A 17,549-nucleotide genomic window follows, 5' to 3' on the forward strand; every position below is an offset into this window, starting at 1 on the left:
TCCAAACAGAAAATGTTTGGAGAAAGAAAACTGAGAGATGAAGTGTTATTAAAGAACATGTTTTTATAAAACATCAACACTGTATTTCATGTATCACTGGATATGTATCTTAAAATACATATACAGGAGAATTTTTCTAGTAAATATGGCAAATATAATATAAAGTATTTTTTTCTGACATAGTTCATTATCTGTCAAGTTCATGTGAAGTATTTCATAAATCCTAGCTTGTAGAATATCTAGTGCATTTGGGGTTTTGTTATTTATTGATCAAGTACCTTCTGACTCACCTAACTCATCTAATACAGTCTCTGATTTTTTTTTCATTTTATAAATTAAAACTACACTATTCCAACACTGTAAATAAATGGAGATAAAACTGTTTATTTTACAAATATACCTGATCCTTGCCTATACACCAGTTATATGGAATTCCTTCTCCATAATCCCCATTTCCCCTTGCTAATTTAACTGTTCAAACACTGTCTGTTTGGCTCTAGGCTCTTTCGAATACCATGCACTGTGAAGAGGGACTGTAGACTACTTCACTGTATATTCCTAAACACCAGGAGTACTTCACCATCGCTATATTGAGGACACTACTGATTGTTCTTAGACACTTATGGGCCCAGAGAGAGGAAGAGGAAAAAGAGAGAGAAGAAGGAGAGGAAGAGTGGAGAGGAGAAAGTAATAATAAACATTAATTTTATAATGAACAAGTGCTTTAAAGTATGTAAGTAAGGAATAAATGAGGGGCTGGAGATACAATTTAGATGTAAAGACACCTGTGATTTGTTTTAATATTCAAAGCATACACACCTTCTTATTTCTTTATTTAGGTCTCTGATAAATAGTGCAATGACATGCCTGATCATATCATTAAACTTGTGCTCTTTGAGAATTTTTACTGATTATATTCAGATTTCATGTCTCCTGGTCCAAGAGTTAGCTTTCTGTAAAAGCATGCATTTCAGAGAAATTTTGCAAAGCATTGTATATAGCAATTCAGGTGGCCTTTCTTAAAGTAAAAGAAACCAGAGAGCCCGACAGTGGTGGCACATGCCTTTAATCCCAGCACTTGGGAGGCAGAGGCAGGCGGATCTCTGTGAGTTCGAGGCCAGCCTGGGCTACAAAGTGAGTACCAGCAAAGCTACACAGAGAAACACTGTCTCAAAAATCCAAAAAAAAGTACAATATTTCCCACATGTGTTTGCATTTTCCCCTCTAAAACTATTAAGGACTCAACTAATTATATAGGCAATTGATGTAAAATAGTATGTTGAATAAATGGCATTAATTTGAACAAGACTTGAGAATGAGCCCAAAGTTTCTAAACTATGTACTTTTAAGAACAACAATGACAAATATTATTGAGTCAGCTCCAGTACTGTAAGGAGGTGTGACTTTGTTGGAGTAGGTGTGGCCTTGTTGGAGAAATTATGTCACTGTGGGGTCAGGCTTTGAGGTCTCCGTTGCTCAAGACACACCTAGTGTCTCAGACCACTTCCTATTTCCTGATGGATCAAAGCGTAGCTCCTTTTCCACTCTCGGCTACTTCTTCAATACCATATCTACCTGCATGCTGCCATATCCCACCATGATGATAATGGAGTAAACCTCTGAAACTGTAAGCTACCCAATTAAGTATTTTCCTTAAAAGCATTGCCCTGATCATGGTGTCTCTTCATGACAATAGAAACTAAGACAAACATTTTTGTCTTTTGTGTGTGGTTCTCTCTCTTTATGTCTCTCTGTCTCTCTCATTTTGTCTATGTGTTTATATGTATGTGCATGTGTGTACACATGCATGTGTGCAGGTGTGGGTGCCACAGTGTGCTGTGTAGAGGTCAGAAGACAGTCCTGAGTGTCAGATTTAGTCTATCACCTTGTTTGAGACAGGGTCTGCTTTTATTGTTTTACACTGCTCTGTGTGCTGAGCCAGCTGGCCCACAAACTTCCAGGGAATTTCTCATCCTGCCTACCATTTTTTCCTTAGGAATACTGGGGTAAGAGTTTAGTGCTATTGTGTCCAACCTTTTGTGAATTCTGGGGATTCACATTTAGTTCCTCATGCTTTACATAGCAAACATTTTGCCCACTGAGACATCTTTACATGTTTGGTACTTTATTATCCAATCCTGGAGGTCACTAAACTGTGTTTAATCATGTATTTTCCATTTTCTAAGTGTTCACATGAAAACTTCACTGAAGATTTTCTTCATCTGGTTTCAGAGATCAGTTAGATTGCAGCAGTCAGGGCTGGTAGCACAGGCCTGTAGTCATAGCAGTTTAGGAGACTTGGACAAGAGGATTGTGAATTCAAGTCCTGCTTGGGATAAAGAGCAAGTTCTGGGTCAGCCTGGACAGCTGAATTAGACTATCTCAATATAAAAATGAAAAAAGAGGGAGGGCTGGGAATATAGTTCAGTAGTATAACCTTTGCCTAGTGTATGTGAGGCTGTAGGTTCACTCTCAAATAAATAAATACACACACACACACACACACACACACACACAAATTAGCAGACAGCATAAAAAACATAAAAATAAAATTTAAAGATTGCATGTGTAGAATACAATTTTGTTTGTAGAATACAATTTTGTTTGTAATTAATGAGAATTATCCTCGGAAAAATTCTTGGTCAACACAGTTTCACATCTTTTGATAGGTGAAATAATATTGTATATGCATAGAAATATCTACATGAAAATTAAGTAAATGGTGCTTAGCATGCTTGATCATTAAAGCATGTAGGTGAGAGAAGGCATTTACCATTGAATATTTTCTTTTGAAACATATTATTCCAATTTTAAAAGTATCCTAGAGTAACATTGACTATAAAACACAAAGTTAGACTTGACTTAACCACTTTTTAAAAAATCTGTTTTTCTGTCTTGTCAATAGAGATTACAAGACCTGAGTGGCAAACGTGGAATGACTTCTGGAAGTTCCAACAGCTGTGTTTCTGTTCAATGTCACCAGCCACCTTGTTGGTGGTTTCCAAATAGCTTCTAGGCTAGTCACTGCTGGTAGCACACCTAAGCTCTTATTCTTTAGGAAGGACTGCTCGGTGTGTCAGCTGATTTTTCTTAAATGTAGAGAACAGTGTCATCTTTTGAAATCCTTCCACACCTTAAGAATCTTGGTAACTTTCTGTGGTGTGATCTAACCCTTCCATTTCCAAGTCATTGTCCTAGAAGTTGAGCAGTAAGTGATCCTGGGAATTTGAACCCTGATTTAAAACCTTTGGAGACACTTTCATTTCTTCTGTATAAACACAAAAGACAGTAGATCTTCTGTGTTCTCCCTCAGAGGATATTCAAAGGAAAAGAGAGATACTCAGATTTTGTTAAATATATTCCAGATTTCCAAAATTACCTCTGTGCTGTAAGTAGAATATGGGTTCTCTGGAGGGTAATGGAATGTGGAAGCACAGCTCAAAATACACTACATACAATATAGGTTATGGAGGAAAAGTTTGTTTTTCATGTCTGTTTTGTTACTAATTCTACTTGCCTCCCCAAATAAAAATTATATAGATCTGTTTTTCTCTAATTATTAGTAGTATAGACAACTTAATGTGGTAATTTGAATAAGAATGGTCCCCATGGACACATATATGTGAATGTTTGATTCCAATTCCTTGAATTATTTTGGGAAGGATTAGGAGGTGTGGCCTTGTTAGATAAGGTATGTCATTGAGATGGGCTTTGAGGTTTGAAAATCTTAGGCCAGGCCCATTTTATCTCCGTCTTCCTCATACTTGTGAGTCAGTAAGTTTTCAGGTACTTATTGTTCTGCACAATGCCCACCTGCCTGCTGCTCTGCTACTGCCATGATGGTCATGGACTTGCCCTCTGAAACTGTAAGGAAGCTCCCAATTAAATGCTTTCTTTTATAAGTTGCCTTATTTGTGATGTTTTGTCACAACAAAGTAACTAAGACACTTATGAACAATAAGGGGGGATAATCTAAAATTAATGTGTAAATTACTGCATTATAATTCTTTAGCATCTTATATACTGTAGTTAGATTATCTATCATACAGTATCATAAAGAAAAGAAAGCAAGTCTTATTCCAAATATAGACTAACAGACTTCAATGGCTTGTTTGGTCATTCATGCAGCTAGTATCTATCAGGGTTAGCATAAACTATGACTCTTCAAATGGGCTAAGGAATCCCTGAAAATGTATCAATTATTTTCTATGTGGTAGAACATTACATTGTTAAACAGCACAAAAATGTAATCACTTGTCAAGATAACAGGGTTATAGCCTGAAATATATAATCCCTACATAGGAGTAGAAAATTATACAATCTGTGAAAAATAGTAAAATGTAATTTTTAAAAAGCTGAGTCTGATAAATTACAAGCTGCTCATTAATTACATTGGAGTTAAGTCCTAGAACTCTGCTATGCTGAAGAATGGTGGCATTATCCTTGTAAGACTTTCCTTAGTGGAAGGCAAGTCTGAACATGCACACAATCTGTGGAGGATACACAAGTACATTATTGAAAGATGTATGGATGTAAATTATCAATTTATCAATTGATTAGGTTTTAGTCCAATTCCAATTACTCTGTAAAAGGAAGAGTATCAATTAATGTGATTTATTTAGATCCATGAGAGCTTGAGAGAATTAAACCTTGCTCAGCATTTAGTTAAGAGCTCTGTTTCCTTCCCAGCCACCACACGGTCACAGCTTGATTCCCTCTCTTGCAGCGGAAGTTTGAACACAAGGAATCTTCTGTGGAAATAGGTTCAACCACAGAAAATAGTACTTCTCTTCACATGTACCACAATTGACTTGAAAACTCCGTTTTGGTACAGAGTGTGTTATGCTTCCCAAAGCTCCTAGGAGAATCAGCCTCAACTGGATATTTGCAAGGTGACACAGTTGGACAAGATACAATGCATCCCTGAATTTTCCACAGGAAGCTTGATGGTTCAGAAGTAGAATGATACCTAAAACTGTCCACTGCTTAGTGATTATTGATATCATTTATTTGCCAGACAACAAATAACACTTATTACCTATAGAATATTAGACCAATTCTTGTGTCACTATTTTGGATGGCAACTCTCAAAGCACCCAGAATGTTAGATCATTTAAAAAAGACTTCTGCAATCAGTGCCTTGCAAATTTCATAGTCATAAACAGTGACATGGTGAATGTAAGAACAGTCTAACATAGAGGCCTCAAATGACTCATGGTTTTTGCATAAGCTATGTGTGTGTGTACGCGCAAGTGCTTGTGTGTTTGTGTTTGTGTGTTTGTGTTTGTGTGTGTGTGTGTGTGTGTGTGTGTGTGTGAGAGAGAGAGAGAGAGAGAGAGAGAGAGAGAGAGAGAGAGAGAGAGAGAGAGAAGGGGAAGGGAGGGAGGGAGGCAGGCAGGCAGGCACATGGTTGTGTGTAAGTACTTTAGATTTTTTTTTAGGACCTTGAACTAAGAAAAGTTTTCATTGAAAATTGAAGATGATTGAATCATTAAGTAACATTTCCAATGCAGACTTTGTAGATGTTTCAAAATTCCAGACATCTGGAGGAAGGAAACACAACAAAGCAAAGGAAACAGAAATAAATGAATAAGCATGTCAGAAACTGGTTCTTGGTACTCAAAGAGTAAAAGCTAGAGATATTTATTTATTACAAAATTTAATATATTCATGGTTCATAAGAGATGATTAGAGAAAGCTACAATTTAACGTTTAACTTCATTTTCAGACAATTGAAAGATAAAACTGTTCTTTTTTATGTGCTTCACATGGCTCACATTATGGAAATCCAGGTGTGCCTGATTTCCATACTAGATTTTCATCTATTAAAATTCCAATTTTGCTTTCAGAGAATGAAAAATGATTCTGTTTCTAGAATTGTTTAGCCAGGTATAGATGCAGAAGCAATTTTCAGACTTACATTCTTATCAGTACTCTGTAAGCTCTATTGTTTTAACAAGGCCTTTCCAATTACCCCTAATGTTTTCCATAACTTCCTCAAACTTATATTTAAATCAAAACTCAGTTTTGGAAGAACTCATTTCTTGTAGACATTTGAGGATCCCACCATCACAGTTACACGGTTTTGCCATTTCTCTGTGTAAAATTTAGTATACAGATTTACTCATAGTAGATTTACTAAGCTTTAGCCAAAAGTCATAAATGTAAAGTTTATATTTTCACTTTTATCAGTACATTCACAAATCATGTTGCATATTGGACACCTACTTTGGCTTTTATGAGAGAGAGGTAACTAAACTCGAAAACAAGTATGTATAAAAAGACAGTGGGCAAAACTTTTACTTGGCAAAGGAATGGTATAGTATTTTTTATTTTACTGAGTCATTGTATTATCAATATTCAATATTCAAAAGTCAGGCTGTAATATCCTAACTTAAGATAATTTTTTAAATTATAAATTGTATATATGTATTGCCTAATTGAACAATCATATTACATAAATTAATCTGCAAAAATTGAGGTACATTGGTGTTTTTTACAGGAACTGCAAGTGTTTTAAAAAGTCAGGGATTGGTGGAGAACATGCAATAATCCCACCAATGTAAGAGTGGAGAAGGGAGGTTCGGGAGCCCAATATCATCCTCCCATCCTTGTTATACAGAGCTTGAAGCATGAGATCCAATAAAGAAGGATAGAGGATGGCAGGGAGGGAGGAAGGAGACAGAAAAAAAATAGAATAAAAATTTAAAACATATATGTTAGTTATATATTAGATATTGTTATATTAATATTTCATTATATTTTTTAAGGTTTTGACCATGTATGTATTCGTCATACCAATAAAATATCAAGTTTGTTTCCATAGTTGAAATCACATTCTATAAAAAGTGAATGCATTATACTCTGAATTCAGCTGTGCCTAGTACAAATTCTATTTCATTTACTAAGAACTCCTCATTCTAATTAATCATACTCAGTTATAATAATTAGTTCAAATAGACATATGAGTCGAAAGTTACCAAATGGTTAAAGTTAGGTTAAGAGTACTGCAAAGTGTCACAAATTGTTTTCTAGCCATAAACCTGGTACCCCTGTGATTTGTGTGAATCTGTGATTTGGCAGAGATTACAGTACATGATTTCAGAAATTAAATTGCCTTTAGAGATTATTGCAACTCTGCACATGTAATTAAGTGTGCTCATTATTGTCTACAAAGCTTTAAAAATAAATCCCTACAGTTTTATGGGAAGATTTAAAGCAATGGTTTCAAATCAATTAGCTGAAGAGAGTTGTGAAATTTTCAGTCTGCTACTTTTATGAAAAAGTAGTCTTTGTGCGGCAGGCTGGATGGATACAGTGGTAAATGCTCTGCTGTATTAATTAAGCAAGCATTCATTGAGAACCTGCATGGATCTGCCCCTGAGGTGTGATGGCCGAGATGAGAGCTGTGAGAGGTCTATGGAATGTTTCATTGGAAAGAATGTCACTTGGTCTGACTTCCCTGCTCTATTGTCAAGATTTAGAAAATGCAAGTGATTTAAATTCTCACATCTAAATTTAGAGTCAGTACCAGAATTAGAATGTACAAGAGAAAACAAAATTAAGACAAGTGAAGCTAAGAGTTCAAAGTAGGTGCTGAGTTGACTAAAGATAGTGAAGTGTAAAGGGTACAAATTACAGTGATGCCATCAGAAGTCAAGTCGGGGAATGATTAAGCAGAAAATTGGTTTATATCAGTGTGTCTAGATTGTGATCCTCATAGTATAAATAAATTATTCATTTTCATCCATTATATGTGGAAGATGAACATCATTCTTTACTGAAGTCATCCAGTGTTTAACATACAGAAATAATTCTTTTATAACAACATTTCAACATTAGTACAACACATCAGTTTGAACAAAATATTAATTTAAAAGTCAATAATTTCTACATCACATATAAGAACTTCAAGAATCATGTCTAGATCTCATATAAAGCAAGGTAAGTAAATATTATTTTTTTCAACTTAAATAAAATTCACAGTAGCTAGAGAGATATCTTCCAACATGTTTACTTTGCTCTTTGGAACAATGTTTGGAATATTTATAATAACCAAACAAATGTTAGTGGCAAATCTTACAGAGCTTGGAAATTACATGAGCAAAAATAATGTCAATATATGCTAGACTTTGACATTAGGTAGGTTTATTTTTATTTTAATCATTCACCTACCATTTAGAGATCCCATTATGCTATTATAACCATCAGCGTTTAATAGGCTAGCTTAGTATTCTTTTTAGTTGCTATATTTTACCCAGTTTTTCCTCTATAGACATCACTAAATGGAAATACCAGAGCATTTGACTTCATGATTTCTGACCCCTTCTCTAATTCCAGTACCCTGATAAATGCAGATAAGTCTAATCTGTTTCTTCTGAGTGAACACTGTGTTTGCCATTTGGCTATTCAGACTTTTCCTTATTACCAGTACAACTCCATGAGCTCACACTCTCATACCAAACCACTCTGGAGTAAAAAACTGGGTAACTATAGAGATACTTTTGTATTTTTAAAGGATCAGTTGTAGACACTTAAGTACAGAGTACCAAGCTACAAATGTTGATTTCACTACTCTATACATGAACATCTTACAGCATGGAGACTTATTATTAGATGTGATTCTAAATATGTTTTATGTTAAAATAGATTTCTTATTAACACTTGGTGTGGGTCTGGACATTCACATTTCCTTATAACATAGTAAATCCTTTCCATATGTTAGCTATGAACTAAAGAATGAAAAATAGCAAATTAAAAAATTCTATTTTTAAAGGTTGTTGGAATAAATAGCTTTTATTAATTCACATCAGATATGTCATGTTTTACATCATGATTTCAGCCATTGAAACAAAAGAATTATTCTAGAGTCATTTTAAGATCATTTCAGAAATACTTTTAAGGCAAAAAAGGAGCAAAAAACAATTACTTTAAGCTGTACACAGATGTAACAGAGATTATGTAACATAATCACATGCTTAATAAGTTGAATTTTACTCCATAAACATCTGCCTTTCATTTACTGCATATTCTATGTGTATTATAATAGGCATAAGACATGCAGGCTTTAATTGGTCAATAATGAAGGATGAACCACATCACTACATTAATATCACTAATAGAAAAGCATCCAAATTATTTTTCTTTTGATATGAATATAATAAAATTAAAGTCAATATTGAATTATTCTGTACAATTTTGAGATTTTTGTCACTTAGTAGGACTTGCAAAATAATTAAAAGTTATGAATATTTGTATTAGTTATTTTGGACCCTGTAGATACACAGGCATGCAATACAATATAAAAAAACACAGAGGTACAGGAGTGCTATAGAGCAGTTACTCTGAATCCAGATGGCTGTAGAAGAAAGGATTTGTGGGGGAAATGTCAGTTTAATCGGGCTGATCAATTCAAATGTCGTCTGTATGTGTTCAAGTGTGCATAGGAAATCCAGGGACTAACAGAAGCAAAAATTCTAAGTGTTAGAGTTGGCATGCTACAGAATGGCACATGATTTGTCTGTGCAAGAGATGTAGATGGCAAATTAGTCAAAGACCTTGCCACTCTGCAGAAGCACTTTCACATTCTTCTCTCAAAGATACAGTTATCACTGAGGAATTTTATTTAAATCCAGAAATAATAGTGTAGCAGCACCCACTGAAAGTGGACTGAAGTAGGTTGGCACTGAAGCAGAAAGGCAAATGAGAAGTTGGTTTTGATAGCTTGAAATGAAGAACGTGAAATTGAAGATGCAGCAAAGAACGCGGCACTAGAAAGTAAAGCGCAACTTAGAAAGTAGACCTGACTGACTGAAAATGGGGTTTCGGTGTGGAGAGGAATGTTCTGTGCCTGTCCTGGTCACTGTTCTATTGCTGGTGAGGAGACACCATGACCAAGGTGATTTTTACAAAAGAAAGAATTTAATTGAGGGCTTGCTTCCAGTTTCAGAGGTTAGTCCATTTTCATCATGGTGGGGAGCAGATAAGCATAAAGGTTTGGAACCATAGCTGATAGCTTTACATCCCAATCCTCAGAAACACACACACACACACACACACACACACACACACACACACACACACACACACACACACACACACACACACACACACACACCACTGGACCACTGGGCCTGGCATGGTCTTTTGAAACCTGAAAATCCGCCCTTAGTGACACACCTCTTTGAACAGGGCCACACCTCAAAATCCTTCCAAATGATACATTGGTTGGTGACTAAAAATGCAAGTGTATGAGTTCTTGGGAGGCATTGTCATTCTGATCACCAGAGTGCATGGCCTGATTGGAACTATCAGGGAGATCTGTTAGCCAAAAAAGAAGACTAAGAACAATAAGTTTCTTGGAGAAAGTTAAGTTCATTTTATGGCAAAGCATGGTTAAGAGACCTGTGCAAATACACAGTCTTTTCAGTAAGAATTGTGTGAATTATTAACCTGTGTGGCTAATCTAAGAGTCCCTATAGATAGTGGCTTTGAGTTAGAAAATTAATGAGTTCAGGCAATTTATCTAAAGACTTTATATTTTCATTTATAAGGTTGAATGAAAACAATCCTTGTTCACTCCTTTATGTTTTAATGTTACTTGTTATCATGACATTATTAATACTATGAAGAATTTTTGGCTTAAATAAAATACCTCTAGTTAGGCAGAGATAGACCATATATGTGAAAGTGACTTTTGGTAAGCTTAGAAGAGAATATATATATACAAGAAAAATAGCGTTCTTTCACTTTTGAACTGTTCTAGTATTTTTATATCCAACATTCTTGCTCTTTCATGGTTAAGTCTTTTAAAAAATACAAAATTTTGGAGAAAATACATTATGTTAATGTAGTTTGTGATGATTATAGATCTAAAAGAGGACCCCCCAAACTTAAAGGGAAACAAAATGAAAACGTTCTGCAAATTTTTAAAGGCAGGACTAATGTAAAATTTAATATTTCATTTTTGGAAGAACACATACAACTTTTAGAAGTTCCTATTTTTCAGAACTATTATTAGTAAGTTGATTTGAATAATTAAATACAAAGTTACTTTAGGAGCTCCTTTGAATTGACAGACTACACAAATGAAAACAATTACAAGTGGAAAGAAGAAAATTTTGATAACAACAGAAAGAAAATAAGTATGAAGACAAGATAATTCACTGTATACCAGAACTGTTCTAGGTCTAATCCCTCATATGGAGTCTCTATAACTTCAGAGTATCATTACAGATGTGGAGGGCTGGGCTAGCTCAGCTGTAGAATGTGGGCTTATCATAGGGATGGTTTGGGTTCAGCCTATAGCGCCACAAATGGAAGGGAAAACACAAAACAAAAATAAGTAACAATGACAACTCAAACGAGTATACATTAGGAGAACTGGAAAGGAAGCTAGAAATGTGAATGAAGTGGATGATTATGAGGCCTCCATTTGCTATGACTGATTTTGTTCTTACTGAAATTTCTCATTATAATAATTTTGCTGAAGTCAAAGAGTCCTTTTTCCGGTAGGAATCAATTTCAATTTTCAATATAAACTTAGGAAATACTTGAAAAACTCCTTTACCCATTTATTAATTTTTGATACAGTTTCACAGAACAGGCTAACAATTGGTAAACATCTTACATCTTCACTGTGCTTCTCCACTGGGAACTGTTAATGAATTTGATGCCAGAAGAGTAAATATGAAGGAATGGTATCATAGAGAATAAAGAAAGCAAGTTAGTGCAAAATCTGTAAACAAGAAAAGACTTGGGAATGACTTTAAAGCTGGGCTAAAAGAAAACTTGATTTCAGATGAAAGAAATCCCCATTGAATGTAAAACAAAAGTCTGCAAGGTAAGTAGAGGGATCTGGTTACTAAGTCTATATTGCAAATGTGGCACTTGAATTCAATAGGCTACAATATTTATGACAGGCTTAAAACTTTTAGAAATATAAGAATTTAGCAATCAGTTTTAGTAGATCCCTTTTTTTATTAGTGAGGAAAGTGAGACCAATGTTAGTCAATGCTTTATAATGCAGTCAATTTGTGGCTGAATCTGGACAGTTTCTTACTCTGTTCTCTCCACGACTCTTCTTGTTACACATCATTGACAGATGCATGAAAGTGTAGAGGATTTAAAAGAAGATATTTCAGCCGGGCGGTGGTGGCGCACGCCTTTAATCCCAGCACTCGGAAGGCAGAGCCAGGTGGATCTCTGTGAGTTCGAGGCCAGCCTGGACTACCAAGTGAGTTCCAGGAAAGGCGCAAAGCTACACAGAGAAACCCTGTCTCGAAAAACCAAAAAAAAAAAAAAAAAAAAAAAAAAAGATATTTCATAAAGCAAACAAAATGATTTCTAGTTATTTGTAATACAACTCATCTGCCTTAGGACTCTGCTGTGTCACATTATTTAATAATCACTGGGTAAATGGGCTTTGCATGTTTAGATAATATAAAGACTTATGGAAAGAAATACTTTTTGTTTTGATTTCTTTTTTTCCAGACAGTTTCTTTATGTAGCTTTGGTTGTCTTAGAACTAGCTCTATACACGAGGCTAGCTCCAAACTCATAGAGATCCACCTGCCTCTGCCTCCCAAGTGCTGGGATTCAAGGCATGTGCTATCATCACCCAACATCAATGTCATTATCTAATCTTTTAGAACGCCCCATGTTCTACTCTCTCTCTTTTGTCTATTAAAGAATTAGAGAGAGTGCTTCATTCTTCATTAGCTAGGAGTTAGGAATATCTGTGTCTGAAGATAAATTCAGTGTAACTAACAGCATGATAAATTTGTCTTGTGATAAGAAAATGTTCTATTAAATGACTTTTGAGTGTCAGATGAATTAATTCTTGGTATTTTATCTAATGCCACTGAACTGAGAATTTTAAGTTGAATTCAGGATATAATTAAATGACCATTTTGCTGTGTGTATAGTTTCTGATTTGTAACAAAAGCACAGGGATGTACAAGATCACTTACCATCACAGTGGTTTTAATTAATAAGGTGAAAATTCTGACCTGGAGGAAAAGCTGATAGTGTGTAAACCAATCCAACCATTTGAAAAGAATGGCATCAAAGTGGAGTGAGACCATTGGAGATTATCATCCTTGTCCTGACATTTATGTGCTGTGATGTGGGGTCAACTTCTGGACACAAAGGGGCCAGATTTGCACAGCAGGAGAAGATGGCATCAGAGGGGAAGCTAGAATATAGGACTTCAATTGCTAGTGAAATTAGCAACTGTGGATTTCAAAGGTTCTCTTAATTGTACAAATTGCTTTTTTGAGGCAAGTTTGATAAATGACATATATGTGTACTCACATAAAGAAATAAATGAATACAGCTCTGAGTGCATTCTCCTACCTTAAGTAAATATAGACTTGAAACGTCTTTATAAATTTAAAACTTTATTTATAGGGTTGTTATGGTTTACTTATTTATCACATATACACATGTTTAATTGGGCAGAACTGTTATGGAATGCACCTACATACACATTTCTAGTTTGAGGGGTAGTGGGACTTCCTAAAAGAAAACTTAATCAGATCAATCAATACAGCCTTTTAAATCTCCTCCATTGGCAAATATTTTAATACTTTGTAAGGAGTATGGAATAGGTAAATGACACTTTATACTCTGTTCACTGACATTGGTCAATCAACAAACAAAACAAGAAAAGGAACAAAACAAGAGGTAGAAATTCCAACTGGATTTCAAGGAAGTTAATAAGGAAAAATAATGAAATTTCAACTTCACATGAAAATATCTATTTATATATGTATGGTGTGTGTGTGTGTGTGTGTGTGTGTGTGTGTGTGTGTGTGTGTGTGTGTGTGTGTGTAGGTTATGATGCTTGAGATAGCGTGTACATTGATTTAATGGTGACCAGCATCTATAACCCAGGAATATACTTCTTTATGGGATGTTTTCAGTTACAGTAGGTGTAATTGTTCACAGTTCCATGAACACTTATGGTTGTAAAAGTAAAATCAATAATAATTCCCAGCCATTATCTTCAGATTGTGAGTGAGAAGAATGCACAAAAAAGTTATACAGATAATTATATTCAGGTTCACTTAGAAAATGCATAGAAAGCAATCTTCTAAGATATATATCAGGAGCTTTATCTACCCTTTGTTTTGCCCACAAAAATGCACAAACAGGATCTGTCTTGTTTACTAATGTATACCCTTGGCCACCAACAGTGCTTAGATTATAGCAGACATTCTGTGAACTCTAATGAAGAACAGCCAGGTAATGAAATAAGCGTAGGTGTATGAGGTTACCAGGGTAGGCTAGGTCTGATTCTTTCTTGTCCAGAATAGAAGAAGGGTTGCTACAGAAGTAAAACACACCAATAAATATTCACTTCAATCACTGGGATGTGAAGGAAAAATCATGTTCTTAGCTGATTTAAGTCAGTCATTGTTGCTGCTCAAACATTATAATAAATATGACTTCAACAAGAACCACTAAAGAAGCCGTATGTGAAAAGAAAATAATACAGAAAATAGAACCATAGACGCCTCTAGCAGTTGGCATTCTAGATTCCAGAATATTGTGTGGAAATGACTGGGATTATTCCTAGTAACCTACGAGCAGAACTAGACTTCAGGTTTTAAAGAGTCTAAGATACAGGGCCTACTACTAACCTTTTATTTATGTAGTAACTGTCCAAACTTGAATTTTCACACATGGTAGGAGGAAAACTTGGTCAGTAAGTTCTGACTGTGTGCTTTGAGCTCCTCATCTTTCTATTGATCATAAATCTTTCTTCTGTCTCTAAGATTTCAAATTCTTTCTTCTTCATCAGTATCAGGCTATTTTGCCAAAATTGTAAATACAAGAAAGAAGCAACTTTGCTAGGATCAGTCCCAAATTACAGCAATGAAAGAAATTTATGAATTCATAAAATTATAGGAAATAATCAATTCTAATATGAGACACATAATATGCTATTTGGCAGCTTTACAACCTACTTATATTTACTCAAGTTAGTTTCATGAGGATTGTTGAAAATGAAAATGTGGGGTTTTTAATGAACTCCCTTGCAGAGATCACTATCACTGTAGAATGTTCTTTCCTTTAGAAAGCATTAACATCACCATTTTCTAAAATTATTTTTTAAATTAAATTTTTTGTCATCCAATGTATCTTGATCATATTCTTTCCCTCTCCTGACTCCTCCCAGATCCTTCTACCTCCATAGCCACACAACTTCATGTTCTCTTGTTTAAAATAAAAAAAAGCAAAAGGAGAAAGTAAAAAAGGAAAATCAAAACAAACAAACCCAAAATAACAAAAAAGAGAGAAAGAAAAAAAGAACAGGAAACACAGTACACAAAGAAATATAGAGTGTGTTTTGTTTTGGCCAACTCCTAGAAATGGTGCTTGCCCTAGTGTGTAGTTGTTAAACCCAATGACCATTGACCCTCCATGGTAAAAAGGGATTTTCCCCATCCCTCAGGTGTTAATTGCAAATAGAGTCTTGGTTAGAGGTGTAACTTGTGTCCTCTTCCCCTTATCAGTGCTGAGATTTTGTTTAGCTGGAATCTGTTCAGGTCTTGCGTCTGTGGTCACAGACTCTGAGTTCATATGTACACCAGCCCTGTTGTATCAGGAAGACACTGTTTCCTGGGAGTCATCTACCACGTCTCACTCTTACAGTCCTTCAGTGTCTTCTTCTGCAGAAATCTCTGCATCTTGAGGGGAGAAGTTTCAAAGAAATCTAGACCAGATTCTTAAAATTTGGGAGTATTTTAAAAATTATTGACTACATATAAAACTTTGTAAAATATATATTTCTAGAGTGATCTGTAACTCATTGAGTTTTGGTTCCTGACTTGTATCATAGAGCACGCTGTAGTGACTGTGACCCATATCTATGGATTCCCTCATCTTCCTGGGCCTCGGTTGGCTCACACCACTATCTATAATACATAACCTCTTACAAAGATCTTATCTTAATCTAACCCATTTACTTTCTCTTAACATTATTCTGCCTGTGCAGCCCTTTTATTTCGCTTGGATTTCATAATGCAATGTCTTGGCAGTCTCAATCGGAAACCAGTAGTGTCTCTCAATAGCTCAAACAAGACAGAATTTTCATTTTTTTAGTCCTGAGGATTACTACACAGCTCTTGTTAAATATTACTTTAAATGACTTCCAAAATTCACAGGGAGTCAAATGTGTGATTAATTTTTATCTAATACTTGATGCTCTTTATCAAGTATTTACATCCCACTAAGAGTTACAGATCTCATGTAATTTTAAGAACAAGCCTATTGGTGTAGACATTCATTCTCATATCAGCGACAAATGTCTTGGTGGCTCTAGAGAAAAGTAATTGCCCAAATGGCATTCAGCAAGGATATGAGAAAGATAAGAGTCTACCTAGTTTATTTCTCATGTAAGCAGGGATTCGAGTTCACTGTGAATGAATAGACATGTTGAATTACAGCCTACAGAGGAACCTTTGTCTTAAATAATGAATGAATCAGAGCATGAAATATATTTCAAAAACAAAGAACCACAGGAGATAAATATGAAGAAATGGTAGTCTAAATTCTAAAGGTTACTTATCTTTCCTTTTCAGATTTTGTTCTTAGCATCATAATAGAAAAATAATTGTCTGAATGTATTCATAAGAAGCACAGACATAAGTACAATCTTTATTTGCCATGTAGTGTTGAGATTCGTAATATCTGTTGAAATCTGAGTCATACATTATCATGTAAATTATGCACTCTTGGAGATGATATTTTGATAAGAATGCATTTCATAGTTCTGACACACAGTTTTTAGTACTTTTTAACTTATCTCCATTTTATTTCACTAAAGTCACCTGGGAAATGCCATAAAAATTTGTTGCTATGAATTGTTCAATTGGTTCCTTATTTGCCCTGCCTTAATTCAGTTAGGAATCCCCTTAATCTAGATAATGGGCTAGTGCAATCTACTGTCATGGAAATAAAATAACATCATGTGGTAAGATGATACTGCCAGATAATGAAAACATAACTAGCTTAGCATGTATTTATACTCAAGCATACTTTGTGAGTCAGAATCTTAATAGGAGTCTTCCTTGACATTTCATAATTAGTTAATTCCCCAAAGAGTTTATGCATGAAAATGATAACTGTAATAAATTTTAAAGGAAATTCTTTAATAGTTAAAAAAGTAGGAAATTACGGAATTTTGTCTGATAATATGAAATCTGATACATTGTCCTTTGGTCTTTTTATTTTTTTCTTCCTCTCCCAAAGTGCTTTCTCAAGTCTTTTCTGACAGTGAACAAACTATTCTGAGAGCTCCAAAATTTGCAGCAATTCAATAAATGTCTTTAAACTACTTTTAAACTGGTCTTTCAAGGTGCTGAGTAATTGATTCTGCCTAGGAAGGGAAAGAATTACTTTCGGCTGTTTTCCATACAATTAGGAGTCTTAAAAGACCAGTGAATTTCTGTAGTTAGACAGTTGTAGGAAGGACTTATTGAGTCTCTGCAGATTGGACCAGGAAGGATCCATATTGTTCATTTACTCAGGTTGTCCAGGAC

The 17,549-nt window shown here is 34.9% G+C and overlaps 1 protein-coding gene across 1 annotated transcript in view; it reads left to right on the forward strand.

Moving 5' to 3' along the window:
• Kcnd2 (potassium voltage-gated channel subfamily D member 2) overlaps nt 1-17,549 on the forward strand; it is a 498,777-nt gene that overhangs the window by 45,168 nt on the left and 436,060 nt on the right. The gene's annotated exons all lie outside the window — the stretch shown is intronic.

Source organism: Peromyscus californicus, unplaced genomic scaffold (genome assembly GCF_007827085.1).
Source record: "Peromyscus californicus insignis strain IS unplaced genomic scaffold, ASM782708v3 Scaffold_6__1_contigs__length_162567912, whole genome shotgun sequence".
Lineage (NCBI taxonomy): Eukaryota > Metazoa > Chordata > Mammalia > Rodentia > Cricetidae > Peromyscus > Peromyscus californicus.